Raw genomic sequence first — 7,480 nt, 5'->3', positions numbered from 1 at the left:
TCTTGAGAGTCTTCAAGTCTCTCAAGACTGTACCAAGTCTCCAAGAGTCCCTTGGACAGCAAGGAGATCAAGTCAGTCAATCTTAAGGCAGATCAAGCCTGAATATTCACTGGAAGGACTAATGCTGAAGCTGAAGCCCCAGTATTTTGGTCATGTGATGTGAACAGACGACTCATTGGAAAAGTCCCTGATGTTGGGAAATATTGAGGGCAGAAGGAGAAGAGGGCGTCAGAGGGTGAGATGGCTGAAGGGCATCACCAGTGCAATGAACATGAACCTGGGCAAACTCTGGGAGATGGTAAGGGACAAGGAGGTCTGGCATGCTGCAGTCCATGGGGTTGCAGAGTCAGACACAGCTGGGCGACTGAACAAGTTTGTATAGATGTATGGCAACAAAAGCACAAAAGACTAAAGAGACAAAATGGAAGGGTTATTGTTAAGCATCTCACATTCCATATATATGCGTATATACTGTATCTGATTTTCCTTTGGCTTACTTCACTCTGTAAATATACATTTTTTAAGCTCTGGAGCAACTTAAAATAAAGCAAGTATGACCAATAACCCAATAGAGAAGATAACATAGGATATCAAAATAGGCTTTAATGAAAAAAAAAGCCAAGAGTGAACAAAGTCAAAAGAGATGCAAAGAAATAACGATATAACATAAAGCCAACAATATCAATAATTACATTAAGTATAAATGAACAATTGAAAGGCAGAGACAGACTTAATATAATTCTTTGAAGATGGGATGAAAGCAAATCAGCCTACTCTCACTACTTCCATTCAACATTATGCTGAATAGAAGTTAACTGGAGGGTCTAGTCAGCACAGTAATGTGGATTGGGAAGGAACAAATAAAGTTATCATTTTTTACAGGCAAAGGATCATTTACGTAGAAAATTTCAGCTATCTACCAAATATGTCTACTTAAGTAATGAATGAATTTAGCAATATTGTAGGAGACAGGGTGGGCTTCATTGTCATATAATCTATGCAGTTCGCTAGGTCCCATGCTCAGAGATGCCCTATATTTGGTTTAATGCTCTGGTGTCACTATCTTCAACTTTTAACAAAGAACTCCATAATTTTATTTTGCACATAGCCCTACAAATTATGTACCAAGTCCTGGCAGGAGACAAGGCTGGATATAGGCAATCTATTGAGCTCCTCAATACCACACCACCACCACCACCAACAACACATGGAAAACAAAATAAAATTGCAACAAATTAAACTACAAAATATATGTGAGGCAGTGAAATATTAATATATAAAGCAGTATAAATTAAATAGGACCCAAACAAATTGAGTGGTATATAATTTTGATGGATTGTGAGTCTCAGTATTTTATTTTTCATTTATTTATTTTAATTGGAGGCTAATTACTTTACAGTATTGTATTGGTTTTGCCATACATTGACATGAATCCACCACGGGTGTACATGTGTTCCCCATCCTGAACCCCCCTCCTTCCTCCCTCCCCATCCCATCCCTCTGGGCCATCCCAGTGCCCCAGCCCTGAGCTCCCTGTCTCAGGCACCAAACCTGGACTGGCGATCTGTTTCATATGTGATAATATACATGTTTCAGTGCTATTCTCTCAAAGCATCCCACCCTCTCCCTCTCCCACAGAGTCCAAAAGACTGTTCTTTACATCTGTGTCTCTTTTGCTGTCTCACATACAGGGTCATCGTTACCATCTTTCTAAATTCCATATATATGCATTAATATACTGTATTGGTGTTTTTCTTTCCGACTTACTTCACTCTGTATAATAGGCTCCAGTTTCATCCACCTCATTAGAACTGATTCAGATGCATTCTTTTTAATAGCTGAGTAATATTCCCTTGTGTACCACAGCTTTCTTATCCATTCATCTGCTGATGGGCATCTAGGTTGCTTCCATGTCCTGGCTATTATAAACAGTGCTGTGATGAACACGGGTACATGTGTCTCTTTCAATTCTGGCTTCCTTAGTGTGTATGCCCAGCAGTGGGATTGCTGGGTCGTATGGCGGTTCTATTTCAGTTTTTTAAGGAATCACCACACTGTTTCCCATAGTGGCTGTACTAGTTTGCATGAAATGACCTGTGTGTGAATGCAAGCATGCATGCATGCTCAGTCATGTATGACTGTCTGCAACCCCATGAACCATAGCCAGCCAGGCTCCTCTGACCATGGAATTTTCCAGGCAGGAATACTGGAGGATGTTACCATTTCCGACTCCAGGCAAATGACCTGTAGATTTAGTATAATCCCAATCAAAATAGCTTCAGGTTTTACTTATTGTAAAAGTTAGCAAATTTATTCTAAAATATCATATGATATCAATTATAATGCAATCTAATGAAATACAAATAAACTTATATGCAAAACAGAAATAGACCCAAAGACATAGAAAACAAAATACTGTTACAAAGGGGAAAGGGACAAAGGCTACATTAGGACTTTGGTTTTAACATATACACGCTATGCTTTGCCATGCTGTGCTTAGTTGCCCAGTTGTGTTCGACTCTTTGCAACCCCATGGACTGTAGCCTGCCAGCCCCTCTGTCCATGGGGATTCTTCAGGCAAGAATACTGGAGTGGGTTGCCATGCCCTCCTCCAGAGGATCTTCCCAACACAGGTATTGAACCCAGGTCTCCTGCATTGCAGACAGATTCTCCACCATCTGGGCCACCAGGGAAACTCATACACACTCAGTCCAGTTCAGTCACTCAGTCCAGTTCAGTCACTCAGTTGTGTCTGACTCTTTGTGACCCCATGGACTGAAGCATGCCAGGCCTCCCTGTCTATCACCAACTCCCAGAGCTTGCTCAAACTCATGTCCATTGAGGTGGTGATGCCATCTACAGTCTCATCCTCTGTTGTCCCTTTCTCCTCCTACCTTCAATCTTTCTGAGCATCAGGGTCTTTTCCAATGAGTCAGTTCTTCTTATCAGGTGGCCAAAGTATTGGAGTTTCAGCTTCAGCATCAGTCCTTCCAATGAATATTCAGGGTTGGTTTCCTTTAAAATTGACTGGTTGGATCTCCTTGCAGTCCAAGGGACTCTCAAAAATCTTCTCCAACACTACAGTTGAAAAGCATCAATTCTTCAGCGCTCAGCTTTCTTAATAGACCAACTCTTGCATCCATACATGACTACTGGAAAAACCAAAGCTTTGACTAGATGGACCTTTGTTAGCAAAGTAATGTCTCTGCTTTTCAATATGCTAAGTTGGTCAAAACTTTTCTTCCAAGGGACAAGCATCTTTTAATTTCATGCCTGCAGTCACCATCTGCAGTGATTTTGAAGCCCCTCAAAATAAAGTCTGTCACTGTTTCCATTGTTTCCCCATCTATTGATCATGAAGTGATGGGATTGGATGCTATGCTCTTAGTTTTCTGAATGTTGAGTTTTAAGCCAACTTTTTCAGTTTCCTCTTTCACTTTCATCAAGAGGCTCTTTAGTTCTTCTTCACTTTCTGCCATAAAGTTTACATCATCTGTATATCTGAGGTTATTGATATTTATCTCAGCTATCTTGATTTCAGCTTGTGCTTCATCCAGCCCAGCATTTCACATGCTGTACTCTGCATATAAATTACATAAGCAGGGTGAAAATATACAGCCTTGATGTACTCCTTTCCTGATTTGGAACCAGTCTATTGTTCTGTGTCCATTTCTAACTGTTGCTACTTGACCTGCATACAGATTTCTCAGGAGGCAGGTCAGATGGTCTGGTATTCCCATCTCTGTAAGAAATTTTCCACAGTTTGTTGTGATCCACACAGTCAAAGGATTTTGTGTAGTTAATAAAGCCGAAGTAGATGCTTTTCTGGAACTCTCTTGCTTTTTTGATGATCCAAAGGATGTTGGCAATTTGATCTCTGGTTTCTCTGCCTTTTCTAAATCCAGCTTGAACATCTGGAAGTTCACGGTTCACATAGTATTAAAGCCTGGCTTGGAGAATTTTGAGCATTACTTCACTAGCGTGTGAGATGAGTGCAATTGTGTGGCAATTTGAACATTCTTTGGCATTGCCTTTCTTTGAGATTGGAATGAAAACTCCAGTACTGTGGCCACTGCTGAGTTTTCCAAATTTGCTGGCATATTGAGTACAGCACTTTCACAGCATCATCTTTTAGGATTTGAAATAGCTCAACTGGAATTCCATCACCTCCTCTAGCTTTGTTCATAGTAATACAGTAGGAGGAGTGAAAGCACATTTAGAATAAAACCCCATACCCACCAGAAATGCTCAGAAGCCTCAAACAAAATCTCGTGCACATTAGGAGACCCACAGAGACTCAGTCAGACCTGCCTTTGAGGGTTTGAGTGTCTCCTGTGGAGGTACAGGTCAGCAGTGGCCTGCAGCAGGGGCAGGGGCTCCGGGTGCAGCAGACCTGGGTGTGACATAAGCCCTCTTGACGAGATAGCCTTTAACCCCACCATAGAGCTGCCAGAACTTACACAGGACTGGGAAATAGACTCTTGGAGGGCACAAACAAAACCTTGCGTGTACCAGGACCCAGGAGAAAGGAGCAGTGACCTCACTAGAGACACCCAGACTAGCCTCTGAGTACCCAGAAGTCTCCATCGGAGGCATGGATCAGTGGTGGCATGATCACAGAGAACGAATCAAAATGATCACATAGACCACAGCCTTGTCTAATTCAATGAAACTATGAGCCATGCCATGTAGGGCCACCCAGGACGGATGGGTCGTGGTGGAGAGTTCTGACAAAATGTGGTTCACTGGAGAAGGCAATGGCAAACCACTTCAGTATTCTTGCCTGGAGAACCCCATGAACAGTATGAAAAGGCAAAAAGATACACACTACTATATATATAATAAATAACCAACAAGGACCCATTATATAGCATAGGGAACTATATTCCATATTTTATAATAATCTATAAGGGGAAAGAATCTTAAAAAGAATATATATCTATATCTGCATCACTTTGCTATATACCTGAAACTAATACAACATTGTAAAACACTTATACTTCTATAAAAAGTTTTTTAAAAAATTATGTGGAAATACAGAGATCCTAGCCTAGCCAAAATAATCTCGAGCAAAATGATGAAAGTTGAAGGACAACTCTAGAGTAATTAAGATAAGGTGCTAGTTGCATACAAATTGACAATTAGAGACATGGAACAGAATAGACAGTCCAAAAGTACACCCACACTTACACGGTCAGTTGCTTTAGCATTTCAATGGGGAAAGGAAGGTCTTTTCACAAAGTGATGTTAGAACAATTGGCTATATTTTTAAAAAAAGGAAACTTGACTTATACCTCATAGACCATAAATAAAAATTAATTGAAAAAGAGTATAGACACAAACATAAAAGTTAAAAATATTAAGCTTCACAAAGAAAACAAATAATAGGAAAAGCCATTGTGAATTTAGGGATAGGCAAAGATTTTATAAACAGGACCCAGGTGTATAGGTAGGATTTTTCATAAAAGAAAAGTGTGATAAAATATATTTTATCAAAGTCAAAACTGTGTGCTCAATAAATACATTAATAAAGTAAATGACTGAGTCATAGACTAGGAGAAAATACTTAACAATACATATGTCTAAGGAATTACATGTATTCAGAATATATATCCTGCAAAAAGATCCAACAAGTCCATCCTAAATGAGATCAGTCCTGGGTGTTCATTGGAAGGACTGATGCTGAAGCTGAAACTCCAATACTTGGGCCACCTCATACGAAGAGTTGACTCATTGGAAAAGACCCTGATGCTGGGAGGGATTGGGGGCAAGAGGAGAAGGGGACGACAGAGGATGAGATGGCTGGATGGCATCACCGACTCAATGGACATGGGTTTGGGTAGACTCTGGGAGTTGGTGATGGAAAGGGAGGCAATGGCACCCCACTCCAGTACTCTTGCCTGGAAAATCCCATGGACAGAGGAGCCTGGTAGGCTGCAGTCCATGGGGTCGCTGAGGGTTGGACATGACTGAACGACTTCACTTTCACTTTTCACTTTCATTCATGGGAGAACGAAATGGCAACCCACTCCAGTGTTCTTGCCTGGAGAATCCCAGGGACAGGAGAGCCTGGTGGGCTGCTGTCTATGGGGTCGCACAGAGTTGGACATGACTGAAGTGACTTAGCAGCAGCAGCAACAGGGAGGCCTGGTGTGCTGTGGTTCATGGGGTCACAAAGAGTTGGACACAACTGAGCAACTGAACTGAGAATACACAAACTCCTGTAATTCAATAATAAAAAGACAAACAACCCAATAAAAATAGAATACTTAAACAGTTACTTACAAAGGAACATATATGAATGGCCATTGAGAAAATGAAACAGTGCTCAGCATCATTAGTCATAAGAGAAATGAAAATTAAAACCACAATGAAAGCCATTACATACGGAGCAGAATAGCTAAAGTTAAAAACACAGGAGACAACAAACACTGGCTGAGATGAGAGCACCCAGAACTTTTATATTTTACGAGCAGGAGTGCAAAATTATCCAACATCTTTGGCAATGGGTCTGGTAATTTTTCATAAAGATAAGGATATTCCTGCCCTATGAGCCAATGGTTCATCCTTTAGATAGGTTTCCATGAGAAACAAAAATACTATGTCCACAAAATGAGTTGTACAAGAATGTTAATAGGAGTTTTACTAACAGTAGCTGAAAGCTGGAAGAAGCCCAAGTGTCTAGCAATGTGATATGGATTAAAAACTTTGTCATAGTTATAAAAATTGAAAGTCACATAGCAACAGAAATAAAGATATTACTGCTTCTTGGAATAGCATGGTTGAATCTCAAAAACCTTATATTGAGCTAAATAATCCAAACAAAAAAAGGTAGAAACTATATTATTACATTTATGTGAAGTTCTGAAGAGGTAAAATTAATGTAAGAGAACAAAGTCAGTGCTCTGGTTGAAACTAGAGGGTTGAAATAACAGTGGAGGAGCAAGAGAATCTTTCTGGCATGAAGGTTTTATTTGATATCTTGATAAGATCTAGATTTTATAGTGGTGTGCTGGCTGCCAAACTGACTCAGCAACAAAGAGCCCCAGTTTTTAGCACTTGTAGATTTTTCTTTTGGTATTAATACTCCTAGAAATGGTTGAATAGCTGACTTGCAAAAATTTTATATAGATCAGTCCTTGTAATGTCGTTCTAGCATGCTGCTGAATATTGGTGTGTGCAGTCAGCCAAGGTCATCAAACCATACCCGAAAGATCCATACATTTCACTGCATGCAAATTACACTTTAATAAAAAAAATGAGAAAATAAGAATTTATCAGCTCTACAAGAGAGTCTAGCTAAGCATAATTTTCCCAACAAGCCACACTTTCCGTTTAGCTTCTCTTTTCTTGTTGTTTTGATAGAACCTCCTAGAATATAGTTACTTTATATTGTTTGCCTGCTCTCTAAGAACACTGAATGGTTATTAAATATAGACTTTATATCCAAGTGAAAGTGAAAGTCATTCAGTCGTGTCCA

The sequence above is a fragment of the Bison bison genome, unplaced genomic scaffold (genome assembly GCF_000754665.1).
Source record: "Bison bison bison isolate TAMUID 2011002044 unplaced genomic scaffold, Bison_UMD1.0 scf7180017864388, whole genome shotgun sequence".
Taxonomy (NCBI): Eukaryota; Metazoa; Chordata; class Mammalia; order Artiodactyla; family Bovidae; genus Bison; species Bison bison.
This window is presented reverse-complemented; position numbering follows the sequence as displayed.